This window comes from Mesoplodon densirostris, chromosome 4, assembly GCF_025265405.1.
Source record: "Mesoplodon densirostris isolate mMesDen1 chromosome 4, mMesDen1 primary haplotype, whole genome shotgun sequence".
NCBI lineage: Eukaryota > Metazoa > Chordata > Mammalia > Artiodactyla > Ziphiidae > Mesoplodon > Mesoplodon densirostris.
The window spans coordinates 93,088,080-93,106,995 of NC_082664.1; the positions used below are offsets into that span (position 1 = coordinate 93,088,080).

General features: G+C 40.4%; 1 long non-coding RNA gene across 2 annotated transcripts in view; it reads right to left on the reverse strand.

The window, feature by feature from the left end:
* The window catches only part of LOC132488520 (uncharacterized), an 84,913-nt gene that overhangs the window by 64,476 nt on the left and 1,521 nt on the right, over positions 1-18,916 (reverse strand). Inside the window, exons 2-3 of one of the 2 annotated variants that reach the window (XR_009531757.1) lie at positions 6,051-6,246; positions 1,107-1,195 (exon numbers count right to left, since the gene is read on the reverse strand). This is a non-coding gene — a long non-coding RNA (uncharacterized LOC132488520). The remainder of the gene's footprint in view (positions 1-1,106; positions 1,196-6,050; positions 6,247-18,916) is intronic. The other variant, XR_009531756.1, reaches the window with a different exon arrangement.

Below are 18,916 nucleotides of genomic sequence, written 5' to 3' on the forward strand. Positions count from 1 at the left end.
GCTTAACGTCAGAAAAGTTCAATTTTGTTCTAGGTGCCCTGGTTAAGAAAGCAAGAATGTTTACAGTTCAGCCTCAGAAAAATTTTCCTTCATATGGTTAACATCAAAGGACAGCTAAGCTTCAGTTACCTGGAAAATTAATTTACATGGAATGACCCTGCAGTGAAGCAGAGTGTATGGAGCTCTTGTGTGAGGCTTAAAGAGTGTTTTTTCAGGTTGGGCAGTTCAAGATGAGGGATGCAGGAGAAATCAGAGGTTAAGGCCAAGATCTAGGTTATGAGTGTCATCACTTCAGGGCAGGTGACAAGCAATGACATCTGGAGCAAGGAGCCTGGGCTCTCTTTCTCTGCCTGGAAGATCTCTCAGCACAGGGCTGCCTGAGGCCAAAGCTAAGCAGTCAGCTTTTTAGAGAAAGACATGGCAACTGCCAAGCTGTGGACTCAGCTGCAGAGCCCTGGGGGCCAAAGCTGGGCCTCTGTTCTGATGCAGCTCTTTACCCAAAGCTGGTGGCTTTCTTCAACTTCCAAATTCAATTCATCTGCTCTTTTGGATGCCCAAGAGATCAGGAAAAGGAGATATTTCACATACAGACTTTTCTGTTGCTATTTCCAAAGCAGTTATATACTTAGATTTTCTAATTTTCCTGCTGTACTTCTCCCAACAAAGACGTGCTAGAAATATTCTCCAGGAAGGTGAGAAGTTCAGAGAAGTAAGCAATAACAGGTCTTGAAAGATATTAAACTAAAGCAACCAGCACACTGGAGAGAGATGATCACCAGTTCTATAATTTCGTAATGTTCACAGGAACGTTTTCAAAACAAGTTCTATTTTAAAAAGTATTACTTGTGCACCCTGGAGTTAACGTGTCCCAAACTGAGCTCTTGATCTTCCTTCCCGAAGCTGCTCTTTTAGTATTCTTCCAAATCTCAGTAAATGGCAACCCCATCCTTGCCGTAAATCTTGCAGTCATCCTTGACTTCTCTCCCTCACTTCTCATCTGACCCATCAGCAAATTCTAGTGGCTTCAGAGTATATCCAGAATCTAACCATTTCTCATCATTTCCACTGCTACCTCCCTGATACGTGCTACTTCCATCATCTCTCACCTGGATCACGGAGTAGCCTCCTAAAGGGTCTTCCTGCATTGGGCCTTGATCCTCTTCTGTCTCATTTCAAAATAGCAGCCCAAGCAATCCTGTTAAATGCAATAGAGCATGTCAATCCTCTTATCAAAATATTCCAATGGTTTCCCATTTCACTCAGTGGAAAAGCCACTGTCCTTACAAAAGCTTATAAGGCCCTACAACTGCAACCTTCACCCCTTGCCTCTGTGGCCGCATCTCCTACAACTATGCACCCCTCTCTGTCACTCTGTTTAGACCACACCAGCCTTCTTACAGGTGAGTTTGCACCTCAGGACCTGAGTGCTTGCTGTGCCCTCTGCCTGGAATGCCTTTCTCCCAAATATCACTTCTTTCAAGTTACATGCCCTCCACCCCCAATCCCACACCTGGCAGATAGCATATTCTCACTGAGGCCTTCCCTGGCCACTCTCTCTAAACTGCAAGCCTACATTCTACATTTCACTTTCCTGCTCTGCTTTTCTCTTTAACATTCAGCACTATTTATTTTAATCACTTCTTCCATTTACTGTCAGACTAATTTTTGTCTGGTCTCTTCTCTGTTATGTCCCCAAAGTCTAGACCAGTGCCTGGCAAACTGAACACATTCAAAAATATTTGTTGAAAGGATGAATGAATGCAGGCACTGAGGGGAATAGGAAGTATAGAGCCCCACCTCCTTTGAGATTTGGTCTTTGACTCACTGTGGAGCCTCAGCCTGCCAGGCTCAGGTCCCATCTCACACCAGCCATGCCCCACATTCCACACACACCACTGTGTGTCTCTGAACATGTGGGTCCTGCTGCCTATGATGTCTGACTCTCTTTTGTTTACCTCACTGTTATTTTTATCCTTTTTTATTTCACTACCAATAAGGTAATTACTAGACAGTTCATCATGAGTTTATTGGCCATCTGGTATTGCTTCTTTTGTCAATTCAACAAAAATGTGCCAGGCTGTAAAGATATAAAGATACATTGTTCTAAGCTCTTAAGATAAGACAACCATTTTCCCTGTCCTCAAAAAGTTTATGGTCTAGAGAGACAAGCAAATAAGTATACAAAATAATTATGGATTGTGAAAAATACTGTGAAGGAAATAAAGAGGAAACTATGACAGAGAATAATGCAGAGGGCAGTACTTACATAGGGTGTGCAGGGAGGGCATCTATGAAAATATATTTAAGGATGAGAAGGTGGTGACAGTGTTGAACTTCACCTGACTTCTATGCTCCCAGAAAACAGTGATGGTTAAGAAATCTCCCCAGTCTTTTTTTCCTCACATCCCCCACCCCTCTGTGTTCTAGAAAATGACTAACTGCAATGAACCACCATTCCCCACATGGCTTAGATAAGACTTGCTATCCACTCTTTCTCATGACTCCCACAAGATTTGTAGATGGCTCCCATTTTTACTGGTGACAAGGTTAAACCCAGACCATTCCTCTTTTGCCTGAATCTGTTGACATGGTAGGACAGAGATCCTCTTTCTTCTTTGTCCCATGAATAATTAGCCAAGATTAGAACTGTTTGTTCCCCTGAAACCAGCTAAGCATTTCCTGTTCCACTGAAACTTGCTTTGATTGAAAAAACAATCCCAACTATAAATAACCCCACCTGTAACTTGTCTACTCCTCCCCATAAAAATCTAAGGCAAACCCCTCTGCTGAGACATGCTGTAGTAGGCTGAAAAATGGCCCTACAAGATATCCAGGTCCTAAGCCCTGGAATCTATGAATATCTTCCCTTATGCGGAAAAAGAGCTTTTGCAGATGTGATTAATTAGCTTGAGTCGGGACAATTATCTTGGATTATCTGGTTGGACCCTAAACAGAATCACAAGTATCCTTGTAAGAGGGGAACAGAAGGAGACTCGACCATAGATAAAAGAGAAGACAGCCATGTGATGGAAGCAGAGAGAGGCGGAGTCAGAGAAAAGATGCTCCATCACTGGTTTTGAAGATAGAGGAAGGGACCAGGAGACAAGGAATTCAGCTCTAGATGTGGGAAAAAGAAAGGGAACATATTCTCCCCTGGACCCTCCAGAGGCAGCACAGCCCTGCCCACACCTCGATTTTAGCCACGTAAGATACATTTTGGATTTCTGGCCCACACAACAATAATAGGATAACTTTCTATTGTTTAAAGCCGCTAATTTGCAATGATTTGTCGCGCCAACCATAGGAAACTTAATACGTACTCTAATCTTCAGATCTGAGGTGTTTCCCTATTGCAATAGCCTGAATAAAATCCATCTCCTCACCACGTTTTTGTCTTTGACAGTGCTAACCAAACGAAGACCGGGGAGCAGAACACCCCGGGCAGAGTGACCAACATGGACAAAGGTCCTCAGGCAAGAGAGAAGTTGGTGTGTTCTAGAACCTAGGAGATGAGCGTGACTCAAGATGAAGGTGAATGTTAACAGACTGACAGGGCCCTGGGCGGGAATTTGGACTTCATTATGTTTGTGATGAGAAACTTTTAAAAGATTTCGAGCCATGAAGAGTAGAAGTAGAAAGGTCAGTTAGTAGTCCTGGTAAGAAATGATGGTGGCCCCAGGATGCGGGAAGAATTTAGATATAGGGCTGGATGAGGCAGATTCTGTCTCTGTAAGGGTTGAAATATGAAACAGAGCCCAGTCAAATTAGAATAATTTGAGGAGTGTGTACTAAAGAGGGTATTTATAAAGGTTTGGCAAGATATGGGAAACCAAAACAACAAAGGAAAGTACAGTACACTGAAGCTTAAAACAAACAGTGCCAAGCCTGAAGGGAAAGGAGGAGAAAGCAGTTTCCAGAGCCTGGAAGAAAGGGCAACCATGACAAGAGCAGTGGTCTTCAGCGGAGAGACACAGCCATCCGGAGGGAACTCTGACCTTACCCTCCCCTCTCCCTCTGACCTCTTGCTGGGGCTCTCTATTGCCAAACCCAAACGCAAGCCAGAGAGCAAGAGAGCTCATTGGTTAAGTCCCTACAGGTCAGCCTTCCCAGGCAGGAAACAGGGTAGAAAGGGACAAGAGTGGGTATGGAGGGAAAAAAGATAGGTGGTAGAGAGTTAAAGTTAGCCCAATTTATTAAAAGAAAATGTGGAGACCTGAATTTTCTACACTATTTCCTTAATACTCAGTTTCACCTACCCCATGCCAATAGGCACAAAAACAATGGCTTTCACCTTCCTGATTTTTCTTTGAACATTTACAACTGCTCTTTTGTCCTAAAGGCCATCAAGAAAGACCGTGATTAGAACACTTGCAAGGACTAATAATGTTATCTTCAAAGTTCAGTGAAAAACCTCTTTTGATAAAAGTGTAGAATTTAAGGAAATGTTGCTACTTGAAAACTGGATAATATTCACTTTATACTGAAGAGAATTGAGTTTATGCAGCCTGGTAAGTAAAGGTTGTTTCAGAGGAGTGGAATATTGAATCAAACCAAACCACAGAAAGCCTAATTCATACATCTCTCTGCATGGATACCCATATTTTACCATTGTTTTGGTTTCCTTCTTTTTCTTTATTACTCTGGAAGATAATTCAATTTGCATTGCACATTTCCTCACAGAAATTTTGAATCTTATGAATATAAAAATCATGGACTTGGCCCAATGTTATTTTAATCAGTTTTTCTGTTTCCTAATTCAGGATTAACTTCCCAGGATATAGGCAGAGATTTAGTAGCAAGAGCGACAGTGTGCACATTAAAATATGGAGAGCTTCAGCAGCAATTTGAGTTATGGTAATTACTGGGTTTGTTTACACAAACACAGATGAAAAGCATAACCTTTTTGTTCCCGTCTTTTTTTTTTTAATTTGGAAAAATTGTGTGCTACCAACAGAAAAATCATACAACAGTTGTTTAATGTCATGGAGGAAATCAGGCGCAACCAATGAGACTGAGAAATAAAGATATCAAAACTCTCAGAGGTAGTGTCTTAGCTAGGCATCCTTTTCCCTGGAGCCACTCCCAGTGGTACAGAAAGGCTCTGGTGCTCACATTCTGCTCAGAATGACTGCCACAACATTTGCCTGCACCCAAATCAACTACCCAGTGGGTCTCCACTAGCATACCAGTTCCAGTGTGGCCCCGCCCCAACACTGACTTCTGCTTCCACTGTCATTCTCCACAACCTGCTCCCTGGTCCCATTTGCTCCCTCCAAGAAGTAAGCCTGACTGAGATGGGGCCCACGTGAGTGAAGAGGAGAAGAAGGCAGATGGTTTCCAGCAACTGGGAGCCAACAGGAGAGGCACCAGTGCTCTCAGGGAATGTGAGAAAATAAGCCCATCCCTGGGAACATTTGGGGAAAAAACCAGGCTTGCTTTTGTAAGGCTTATTGGTCACAAATCTGGAAGCTTCCCCTAGACATCGTGTTTTCGTGAGAACCAGGCTGTCCCTCTTAGAGGCAGTAGGCAGACAGACTTTCACCCATCTTAGAATGGTTGAAAAGGGGTGAAATTACCCAAATGACTAGGCTTGATCTCAATATCTTCTTTTACCTCTTCCACCCCATTTCCATACCAAATTGACTCTATGGGCCATCAACCCAGCTAAAAGAGAAGGCCTATTGATTGCCTAAAATATCTGTTCTAGGTGTTTTATGGTACACACAGTAATGGCACCCAAAGATATCTACACTTTGATCCCTGGAAAATGTGATTATGTTACTTTATATGGCAAAAGGGACTTTGCGGATGTCAGTAAGATTACTGACCTTGAGGGCCTTCCCTGGTGGCGCAGTGGTTGAGAGTCCGCCTGCAGATGCAAGGGACACAGGTTCGTGCCCCGGTCCGGGAGGATCCCATGCTGCGGAGCAGCTGGGCCCGTGAGCCATGGCTGCTGAGCCTGCACGTCTGGAGCACAGGCTCCGAGGCGGGAGAGGCCACAACAGTGAGAAGCCCGCATACCGCAAAAAAAAAAAAAAAAGATTACTGACCTTGAGATGGAGGGATTATCCTGGATTATCTGGGTGGGCCAAATCTAATAACATGATTCCTTAAAAGTGGAGAAACTTTCCCAGCTATGATCAGAGAACCAGAAAGATGGCAGCATAAAGACTCAATCTGCTGTTGCTGTTTTTGAAGACAGAGGATGGTGGTCGCAAGGCAGGGAATGTGGTCAGCTTCTGGGAGCTGGAAAAGGCAAGGAAATGGGTTCCGTCTTAGAGCTTCTAGAAAGGATTGCAGCCTTGCCAACACCTTGATTTTAGCCCTGTGAGACCCATGCCAGACTTCTGACCTAAATAACTGAAGATAAATTTGTATTGTTTAAGCCACTAAGGTAATTTGCTGTGGTCATTTGTTACAGCAGCAGTAAAAACTTATAGTCTTCCTCACCTCAAGCTTGGATTAGCACAATAGAAAATTTTTAATTTCTCCAGGCTCTCAAGTCTCTAGGTCATCTTAGAAACTGTTATTCACCAAACTCTTGTCAACTATCACACTACTCATTCGACTTCCCTGTTCAAGAGCCTACAAATGGCAACGTTTTCAAACTAAGCTCCTGTAAATATCAGAAGGTCTGAAGTGCCAAAGTTCAAAGTGTAAGGTTAGTGAATACTGCTGAAAATGCCCTGAAAAGAGTCCTTGGAGAGACTGGTCAACAGGATTTTCCAGGGGCTTCATCACCAAACATGTTGAACAATAGGAATCCACTGGTTGGTTTATAAAGTCTTGCAGCGTTTACCAGTTACACAGCCCTACTGATAAAATCAGTCAGTGTGCTGGGGTGAAACCATTTCTACTACTCTGGCCAGAGTGGATAATGCAACTAATCTCTGAACCGGGGGCTAGTCAGTAGGGATGGTAACATGACAATATATTATATAGCTAATTTTCCAGTCCAACCAGATGCTCTTTGAAGGAAAAAGAGGGAGACATGATTTGAAAGAGATCATGTGAGCCAAGAAAGACAGTAGAAGTCTAGAGCTGACTTAGTTCTCAGACAACTTTCCAGTTTAATCCATATAATCCCCCTTCCCCTAACCCTTTCCTCTTTTCCTAGTCTTGCAATTAAAATTGTCAAATATATCATTTCTCATTGCTCAAACTTTCACTTTACATTCTATAGTAAGTTTCAGCCTTTTAGTCCTATTTAACTGTTGGTGGAGCACCTTTTGTGACCTGCTTTGATGGTCTCCCTTTGGCTTAACCAAGAAACTAGCAGATATTCTGAATGATGCCTGGTCTGCAATTATTCTTAGTAAAATTGTACTGCAAATTTATTGTTAAGAACAAAGGCCGGGCCTCCCTGGTGGCGCAGTGGTTGAGAGTCCGCCTGCCGATGCAGGGGATACGGGTTCGTGCCCCGATCTGGGAGGATCCCATATGCCGCGGAGCGGCTGGGCCCGTGAGCCATGGCCGCTGGGCCTGCGCGTCCGGAGCCTGTGCTCCGCAACGGGAGAGGCCACAACAGTGAGAGGCCCGCATACCGCAAAAAGAAAAAAAAAAAAAAAAAAAAAAAAAGAACAAAGGCCTTGGACCTGCCTCTATTTTTAAGGTAATGGAATCTCTATAAAAATGATACTGAGTACAGTGATTTTGGTAAAGTTCGTAATATTGGTTAAATGTGAAGAAATTCTTTCTAACAAGTCTTGACCCCAGCAGATTCTCTAGAAATAAATTCCCTAAAGCGGTGGTCCTTAACTAAGTGTGGGCAACAAGAATCACCCTGGAGATCCCAAGTAGTCAGTTTGTAGTACGGTTTGGACATGTGCATTTGACCAGTCTTTCTAGACGATTCTCACATGTACCCTGCTCTTAAGGCATCTGCTTTTATTTTCTTCCTGAAAAGTTGATGATGCTTTAAAATGAAATAACAATAGTCCTTCTCTGGGCTGTTATTTACAGAACTTTCACTTTCTGGTACTCCTATACAGAATGGCACAATTCAGAGTCAGCTTTTCATGATTATGTTAAGAGATTGGGTACTCAGAGCATAGTAAGAACTATAGTTCTGAGTTTGTATGTTAATTATTCTGATCCCCTTGAACTTTTGTGGCAGTAATTCGTGAGTTAGTCGAAAGTGGTTTTGTAGCAATAAATACTTGTTTTGTTGACTATCGGCTAGTTCCTTGTTTTTTAACAACAGCTGCTCACCTTAGTGTCAACCTTCTGAGCTACTTATATGGTTAAGATCCATGTGCTGATTTTATGAAATTGAAAGGCTACATATATTTATGTGATCTTTGTGTTCTTCCCAAGAGCCTGGTAGGAACATTCTTCTGGGTTTCACGAGTTATATGCTAGTTTAGTGTTTTAAAATTGGGCTATAGATACTCCTGGGGGAACAAAACACATCCCAGGAGGTATCTTGATGGCATTTTGGACCAAACAATTTTAAAAGAATGACCTTCTAGATAGTGATACATATGTACTTTATACTGAAATTGATCTGCCTATATACTAGTTCTTTCCCATCTCCTTTATTATAATCGCCCTTTTACAAAAGCTAGGCATATGACTCACCAACTTCAGGCTAACTGGTGCTTTTCCTTGGTGTAAAAAACTCTAGGCTTGAAACAAAGGAGAACTTCTAAATTTTTGGTACCAGAACCCAAAGTATGGCTTCTGTCATTTTTGGGCTTGCACATATTTCTAGCCAAGATGAAGTGTGGCATGACAAATGAGCTATTTTTGCCCATGTTGGGATGTTCTAAATTCAGCTACAGGATTGTGCAGTTATGGGGAATTACGATATTTTCCCATTAATATTCACACTGCTTCCATTCCTGAATGATTGTCAAAGAATGAACTACCCCTGAAGAACATTTCAAGAGTTTTGTTTAAACCAGCGGTCCCCAACCTTTTTGGCAAAAGAGACCCATTTCGTGGAAGACAGTTTTTCCACAGAATGGGGTGGGGGGAAGGATTGTTTTGGGATGATTAAAGCGCATTACATTTATTGTGCACTTTATTTGTATTATTAGTACATTGTAATATATAATGAAATAATTATACAACTCACCATAATGCAGAATCAGTGGGAGCCCTGAGCTTGTTTTCACTTGCCACTCACTGATAGGGTTTTGCTGTGAGCCTGCAAGCAATTGATTTATTATGGTCTCTGTACAGTCAAACCCCTCTGCTAATGATATTTGCAGCCACTCCCCAGCCCTAGCATCACCACCTCTCAGCTCCACCTCAGATCATCAGGCATTAGATTCTCATAAGGAGCACGCAACCTAGATCCTTTGCATGCACAGTTCACAGTAGTGTTCATGCTCCTATGAGAATCTAATACCACCACTGATCTGACAAGAGGCAGAGCAGTAATGCAAGCGATGGGGAGCGGCTGTAAATACAGATGAAGCTTCGCTCAATCGCCCACCGCTCACCTCCTGCTGTGCAGTCCAGTTCCTAACAGGCCACAGACAGATAACAGTCTGTGGCCTGGGGGTTGAGGACCCCTAGTTTAAACTGACAAAAACTGAGAAAGTTCACCTACTGGAGAACCTCTCCATAGGAAATCTGAGCAAAAGGACACTAATCTGAGATGGAGGTTTGAGGTACAGAAAGAAAAACAAAGAAAATGATAAAAGTCTGGGTAAACATTTTTTTAAATGACTGTAAAAATTAGTGATAATAATGCTTATTGGGATTCAAGAAAAGATATGTTTAAAATACCAGGAGGAGGAACCAAGATGGCAGAGTAGAAGGAAGTGCTCTCACTCCCTCTTGCGAGAACACCAGAATCACAACTAGCTGCTGGACAATCATCGAAAGGAAGACACTGGAACTCACCAAAAAAGATACCCCATATCCAAAGACAAAGGAGAAGCCACAATGAGGTGGTAGGAGGGGCGCAATCACAGTAAAATCAAATCCCATGACTGCTGGGTGGGTGACTCACAGACTGGCGAACACTTATACCACAGAAGTCCACCCACTGGAGTGAAGTTTCTGAGCCCCACGTCAGGCTTCCCAACCTGCGGGTCCGGCAATGGGAGGAGGAATTCCTAGAGGGTCAGACTTTGAAGCCTAGTGGGAATTGACTGCAGGACTTCGACAGCACTGGGGGAAACACAGACTCCACTCTTGGAGGGCACACACAAAGTAGTGTGCCCATCAGGACCCAGGGGAAGGAGCAGTGGCCCCAGGGGAGACTGAGCCAGACCTACCTGCTAGTGTTGGAGGGTCTCCTGCAGAGGCGGGGGATGGTTCTGTCTCACCGTGAGAACAGGGACACTGGCAGCAGAAGTTCTGGGAAGTACTCTTTGGCATGAGCCCTCCCAGAGTCTGTCATTAGCCCCACCAAAGAGCCCAGGTAGGCTCCAGTGTTGGGTTGCCTCAGGCCAAACAACCAACAGGGAGGGAACCCAGCCCCACCCATCAACAGTCAAGTGGATTGAACTTTTACTGAGCTCTGCCCACCAGAGCAACAGTCAGCTCTACCCACCACCAGTCTCTCCCATCAAGCCTCTTAGATAGCCTCATCCACCAGAGGGCAGACACCAGAAGCAAGAAGAACTACAATCCTGCAGCCTGTGGAACAAAAACCACATTCACAGAAAGATAGACACAATGAAAAGGCAGAGGGCTATATACCAGATGAAGGAACAAGATAAAACCCCAGAAAAACAGCTGCATGAAGTGGAGATAGGCAACCTTCCAGAATAAGAATTCAGAATAATGATAGTGAAGATGATCCAGGACCTCGGAAAAAGAATGGAGGCAAAGATCGAGAAGATGCAAGAAATGTTTAACAAAGACCTAGAAGAATTAAAGAACAAACAGAGATGAACAATACAATAACTGAAATGAAAACTACACTAGAAGGAATCAATAGCAGAATAACTGAGGCAGAAGAACGGATAAGTGACCTGGAAGACAGAATGGTGGAATTCACTGCTGCAGAACAGAATAAAGAAAAAAGAATGAAAAGAAATGAAGACAGCCTAAGAGACCTCTGGGACAACATTAAATGCAAGAACATTCGCATTATAGGGGTCTCAGAAGGAGAAGAGAGAGAGAAAGAACCAGAGAAAATATATGAAGAGATTATAGTTGAAAACTTCCCTAAGATGGGAAAGGAAATAGCCACCCAAGTCCAGGAAGCGCAGCAAGTCCCATACAGGATAAACCCAAGGAGAAACACGCTGAGACACACAGTAATCAAATTGGCAAAAATTAAAGACAAAGAAAAATTATTGAAAGCAGCAAAGGAAAAATGACAAATAACATACAAGGGAACTCCCATAAGGTTAACAGCTGATTTCTCACCAGAAACTACAAGCCAGAAAGGAGTGGCATGATATACTTAAAGTGATGAAAGGGAAGAACCTACAACCAAGATTACTCTACCCGGCAAGGATCTCATTCAGATTCCATGGAGAAATCAAAAGCTTTACAGACAAGCAAAAGCTAAGAGAATTCAGCACCACCAAACCAGCTCTACAACAAATGCTAAAGGAACTTCTCTAAGTGGGAAACACAAAAGAAAGAGGACCTACAAAAACAAATCCAAAACAATTAAGAAAATGGTCATAGGAACATACATATCAATAATTACCTTAAACGTGAATGGTTTAAATGTTCCAACCAAAGGACACAGGCTTGCTGAATGGATACAAAAAGAAGACCCATATATATGCTGTCTACAAGAGACCCACTTCAGACCTAGGGACACATACAGACTGAGTGAGGGGATGGAAAAAGATATTCCATGAAAATGGAAATCAAAACAAAGCTGGAGGGCTTCCCTGGTGGCGCAGTGGTAGAGAGTCCGCCTGCCGACGCAGGGGACACGGGTTCATTCCATGGTCCAGGAAGATCCCGCATGCCGTGGAGCAGCTGGGCCCGTGAGCCATGGCCGCTGAGCCTGCGCGTCCGGAGCCTGTGCTCTGCAGCGGAAGAGGCCACAACAGTGAGAGGCCCACGTACAGCAAAAAAAAAAAAAAAACCCAAACAAACAAAAAAACAAACCTGGAGTAGCTATACTCATATCAGATAAAATAGACTTTAAAATAAAGCATGTTATGAGAGACAAGGAAGGACACTACACAATGATCAAGGGATCAATCCAAGGAGAAGATATAACAATTATAAATATATATGCACCCAACAGAGAAGCACCTCAATATATAAGGCAACTGCTAAAAGCTATAAAAGAGGAAATCAACAGTAACACAATAATAGTGGGGGACTTTAACACCTCACCTACACCAATGGACAGATCATGCAAAATGAAAATAAGGAAAGAGAAGCTTTAAATGACACAACAGACCAGATAGATTTAATTGATATTTATAGGACATTCCATCCAAAAACAGCACATTACACTTTCTTCTCAAGTGCGCACGGAACATTCTCCAGGATAGATCACATCTTGGGTCACAAATCAAGCCTCAGTAAGTTTAAGAAAATTGAAGTCATATCAGGCATCTTTTCTGACCACAACGCTATGAGATTAGAAATGAATTACAGGAAAAAAAACGTAAAAAATACAAACACGTGGAGGCTAAACAATACATTACTAAATAACCAACAGATCACTGAAGAAATCAAAGAGGAAATCAAAAAATACCTAGAGACAAATGCCAACGAAAACACGACGACCCAAAACCTATGGGATGCAGCAAAAACAGTTCTAAGAGGGAAGTTTATAGCTATACATACAAGCCTACCTCAAGAAACAAAAAAAATCTCAAGTACACAATCTAACCTTACACCTAAAGGAACTAGAGAAAGAAGAACAGAGAAACCCCAAAGTTAGCAGAAGGAAAGAAAGCATAAAGATCAGAGCAGAAATAAATGAAATAGAAACAAAGAAAACAGCAGCAAAGATCAATGAAACTAAAAGCTGGTTCTTTGAAAAGATAAACAAAATTGATAAGCCATTAGCCAGATGCATCAAGAAAAAGAGGGAGAGGACTCAAATCAATAAAATTAGAAATGAAAAAGGAGAAGGTACAACAGACACCGCAGAAATACAAAGCATCTTAAGAGACTACTATAAGCAACTCTATGCCAATAAAATGGACAACCTGGAAGAAATGGACAAATTCTTAGAAAGGTATAACCTTCCAAGACTGAACCAGGAAGAAACAAAATATGAACAGACCAATCACAAGTAATGAAATTGAAACTGTGATTAAAAATCTTCCAAGAAAGAAAAGTTGAGGACCAGATGGCTTCACAGATGAATTATATCAAACATTCAGAGAAGAGCTAACACCCATTCTTCTCAAACTCTTCCAAAAAATTGCAGAGGAACGAACACTCCCAAACTCATTCTATGAGGCCACAATCACCCTGATACGTAAACCAGATAAAGATACTACAAAAAAAGAAAATTACAGACCTATATCACTGATGAATATAGATGCAAAAATCCTCAACAAAATACTAGCAAACAGAATCCAGCAACACATTAAAAGGATCATACACCACAATCAAGTGGGATTTATCCTACGGATGCAAGGATTCTTCAATATACGTAAACCAATCAATGTGATACACCATATTAACAAATTGAAGAATAAAAACCATATGATCATCTCAATAGATGCAGAAAAAGCTTTTGACAAAATTCAACACCCATTTATGATAAAAACTCTCCAGAAAGTGGGCATAGAGGGAACCTACCTCAACATAATAAAGGCCATATATGAAAAACCCACAGCAAACATCATTCTCAATGGTGAAAAACTGAAAGCATTTCCTCTAAGATCAGGAACGAGATGAGGATGTCCACTCTCACCACTATTATTCAACATAATTTTGGAAGTCCTAGCCATGGCAATCAGAGAAGAAAAAGAAATAAAAGGAATACAAATTGGAAAAGAAGTAAAAGTGTCACTGTTTGCAGATGACATGATACTATACACAGAGAATCCTAAAAATGCCACCAAAAAATTACCAGAGCTAATCAATGAATTTGCTAAAGTAGCAGGATACAAAATTAATGCACAGAAACCTCTTGCATTCCTATACAGTAATGATGAAAAATCTGAAAGAGAAATGAAGGAAACACTCCCATTTACCATTGCAACAAAAAAGAATAAAATACCTAGGAATAAACCTATCTAAGGAGACAAAAGACCTGTATGCAGAAAACTATAAGACAATGATGAAAGAAATTAAAGATGATACAAACGGAGAGATATACCATGTTCTTGGATTGGAAGAATCAATATTGTGAAAATGACTATACTACCCAAAGCAATCTACAGATTCAATGCAATCCCTATCAAATTACCAATGGCATTTTTTACGGAACTAGAACAAATCATCTTAAAATTTGTATGGAGACACAAAGACCCCAAATAGCCAAATCAGTCTTGAGGGAAAAAAAACGGAGCTGAAGGAATCAGACTCCCTGACTTCAGACTATACTACAAAGCTACAGTAAGCAAGACAATATGTTACTGGCACAAAACAGAAACAGAGATCAATGGAACAAGATAGAAAGCCCAGAGAGAAACGCACACACCTATGGTCAACTAATCTACGACAAAGGAGGCAAAGATATACAATGGAGAAAAGACAGTCTCTTCAATAAGTGGTGCTGGGAAAACTGGACAGCTACATGTAAAAGAATGAAAACAGAACACTCCGGAACACCTTACACAAAAATAAACTCAAAATGGATTCTAGACCTAAATGTAAGACCAGACACTATAAAACTCTTAGAGGAAAACATAGGAAGAACCCTCTTTGACATAAATCACAGCAAGATCTTTTTTGATCCACCTCCTAGAGTGATGGAAATAAAAACAAAAACAAACAAATGGGACCTAATGACACTTAAAAGCTTTTGCACAGCAAAGGAAACCATAAACAAGACGAAAAGACAACCCTCAGAATGGGAGAAAATATTTGCAAACAAATCAACGGACAAAGGATTAATCTCCAAAATATATAAACAGCTCATGCAGCTCAATATTAAAGAAACAAGCAACCTAATCCAAAAATGGGCAGAAGACTTAAATAGACATTTCTCCAAAGAAGACATACAGATGGCCAAGAAAAACATGAAAAGCTGCTCAACATCACTAATTATTAGAGAAATGCAAATCAAAACTACAATGAGGTATCACCTCACACCAGTTAGAATGGGCATCATCAGAAAATCTACAAACAACAAATGCTGGAGAGGTTGTGGAGAAAAGGGAACCCTCTTGCACTGTTGGTGGGAATGTAAATTGATACAGCCACTATGGAGAACAGTATGCAGGTTCCTTAAAAATCTAAAAATAGAATTACCATATGATCCAGCAATCCCACTGCAGGGCATATACCCAGAGAAAACCATAATTCAAAAAGACACATGCACCCCAATGTTCATTGCAGCACTATTGACAATAGCCAGGTCATGGAAGCAACCTAAATGCCTATCAACAGACAAATGGATAAAGAAGTTGAGGTATATATATACAATGGAATATTACTCAGCCATAAAAAAGGAACGAAATTGAGTCATTTGTTGAGATGTGGATGGATCTAGAGACTGTCATACAGAGTGAAGTAAGTCAGAAAGAGAAAAACAAATATCGTATATTAACGCATGTATGTGGAACCTAGAAAAATGGTACAGATGAACCAGTTTGCAGGGCAGAAGCTGAGACACAGATGTAGAGAACAAACGTATGGACACCAAGGTGGGGAAAACCGCGGTGGGCTGGGGATGGTGGTGTGCTGCCCTGGGCAATTGGGATTGACATGTATACACTGATGTGTATAAAATTGATGACTAATAAGAACCTGCAGTATAAAACAAACAAACAAAAAAAACAAGTAGTACTAAACTTTCTTTGGGTTATTTGTATGGAAATATGTTAATATAAATGTTTCAGACATTACATGAAATTTCTAAAAATCTTGTATGGTATAATGTTATAAGTCATAATTGTAGTTAATATTTTAAAATGTATATGTCAGAAATAACTAAAAAAAAAAAAAGATGTGTTTAAAATACCAGACAATAATAGTATATATGCCAAAAGAAAAATTAATTGAGTTAGAGCATTCTAAGGTCCTTGTTATCCAGGAGAAAGATAATAATTTTGTTTTAGATCTTTGAAACTCATGAATTAAGCATGTGTGTTCTATTATCTGAAACAACAGAATCAGAGAGTAAAACTTCTAAATTAATAGAGGGAAAAGTGAAACAGTAAAATAATTAAATTATAAATAAAATTAATAATAAAATGTAAAAGGCAAAAGGGGTAAAAAGAAACAGAGAACATCTGAAAGGAGCCCAAATTAGGATAAATTTAAATCCAGTATGGAGTTTACATGCTAGTGGCAGAAACATACAAGTGAAATGAATAAATATGTACATCATTTCATGTAGTATTGTGTTATGAAGAAAAATCAAATCGGGTAAAGCATTAGGTGGTGCTTAGAGGAAGACTATTTTTAGATTAGGGAAGATCTGAGAGAAAAGGGGAGGAAGCAAGATTCTAAGGCTTTTTATCTTGAGCAAGAGAAAAGGTTGAAAAGAGAAAAGAAGACAGAAAACAGACTGAGAAGAGACAGCAGGCGAAGTGGCAGTAAAACCAGAGTGTTGCCCAGTGAAGAAATGTTTCAACAAGGAGGGCACGGTCAACTGTGAAACGAAGAATGCCTGGTTAATTTTCTACACACATCTTTCCCAGACCTGGAGAATAAGGGCCAGGCTCAGTATTAAGAAGAGCTGTCATAGTCTCATTAGGCATATATAAACCCAGAGAGTGGCTGAGTGCAAGGACTCTGAAGCCAGACTACCTGAAGTTGAATCTTGGCTCCATCTCTTTCTGGTTGTGAGCTGTGTGGTCTTAGGCAAATTATTTGACCTCCCTGTGCTTTGGTTTCCCCATCTGTATAATGGCGATAGTAATAGCACTTGTCTTCTCTGTTTGTTGTGATTAAATGAGTTAATATTTATAAAGCGCTTAGAATATACCTGGAATATAAAGTAATCACCATGTTATGTCCTTGTTAAAAAGAGAAAAATCCCTAAAATGGCAAAGATAGGAAGGACAACTTTGCTTGTAAAGTACAGACTTGCATTCTCAGTAGGTTCACTCTGGCACAAGATTTAAGTAATTAAATTATCAGCATGACTGATAAGATAATTATATTCTGATCAATATACAGCATGAAATAAACATGTCTGGTTCTTCTTTACTGTAGTATCTTGAATTTAAGGTGTATTTTCATATAAAATTATATTTCAGTGTCATAAGGAATATTCTTTAAACGCTTAGTGGTTCAGACCCCTAACCTGTTACTCTTTTCCAGCTGGATTATTCCCTTTTCTCTTTTCAATCTAAAATAAACTCAGATGAAAAGTGACAACAATATAATTTTCAGTCTGCACATTAATAGAAGAAATAGCTTAATACTTTCTTGGTGTTAGCTATTATAAGGAGGCAAACAAAACATTTCCAGTGTAAAATACTGAAGTAGGTGCTTTGAAGCATTCATAAAAGTTTATGACTCTTACTAATGTGAAAGATAAATGCATGTACTTGAGTGAGATGATTACACAAGGGGAGTATATAGCTAATGAATGATATGGTAAGTGTTATAAAAGATAAGGCAGATCTCACTACTGGTTCTAAGAAGTTTCACGAATGAAGTGAGATTTTTGTGTGGGTCTGGGTAAAGGAGTCATTACAGTCACTACATTTTAGGATATGCAAGGACTCAAACTATCTTTAATGCAAACTTCCTTAGAAAATTACTAGAGAAAGTACTTCAGCAAAATGAGGAAGTAAACTAAAAGGAAGATACTAGATCCATAAAACCCGGGCTCCAACATAAGATGGGGCAAAGGGAAGTCCCAGGATAACAGTTATTCAAGCAGGACTAGAGGGTCACTTGCACAGACCAGAGCAGAAGAATAGAGGAGTGAGGGAGGGAAAATCCGAACTGATAGGGAATTTAAATTTCAGTGTTTCATTTGATGTGATAGATGTTTAAGGTATAGGATCCCTGGAACATCTGGAAAAAAACAAGCAATGGGTGAATCAAAAACACCATCACCAATAAAAATAGGAAAATAAGGCAGTTATAAATTTGAGGGGGACAGGTATAAAAAACCAAAATACTATCATATTACTTGTCGCTGAAGTCAATATTTAACAGTCATGATAAAGTAAATACTAACTGCTGACTTACACAAAAAATTGTTACAAAACTATTGGCAGAATGGGGTGGAGAGGGGGTTAAGAGACTTAATCCTCAACTACTCTAACTGAGACGGTCATTTCTATGCCATTAAAAAAATAAATAGCAACATATAATTTAGAAACAGGGAGGTAGATTCCAATAGAAAGAGCCAAAAAAAAAGTTGGAAGTATTGCCCCTGAGGAGTGAGAGTTGAGGGAGGGTGTTTGTGGAGGGTTTGGGAAGGGATTGAGGTTTTCCAGTGTAGACCTTGAAAAAGCATTATATGGAACAAACTTTTGATTAAAAATTAAAGGAATGGATGGAAAAATCAGAAGACTTTGAGATCATATGCAGGGTCCCGATGGAATAGCAATGAGATCTCTTATCATTCATTCATTCATACAACAAATAGTTATCAAGCACATTCTGAGCCAGGCACTAAGCTAGGCCCCAGGAGTACAATGGTGAATGAAGACATATTTGGTCCCTGCCCTCATGGAGCTTCTGTCTACTAGAGCAAATAGACAATGAACAAGAAAATAAATACATAGAAGAGATACAGATTGTAGTAACAAGTGGTGTGAATAGAAAAAAACTGTGTGCTAGAAAATGGTGGTGAGGGAAACAAAGGGCAGCTACTTCAGTTGTTTGTCAGGGAAGGTCTTTCAGAGATGAGTGAGCCTTGAAACACATGGAGCATAAACCA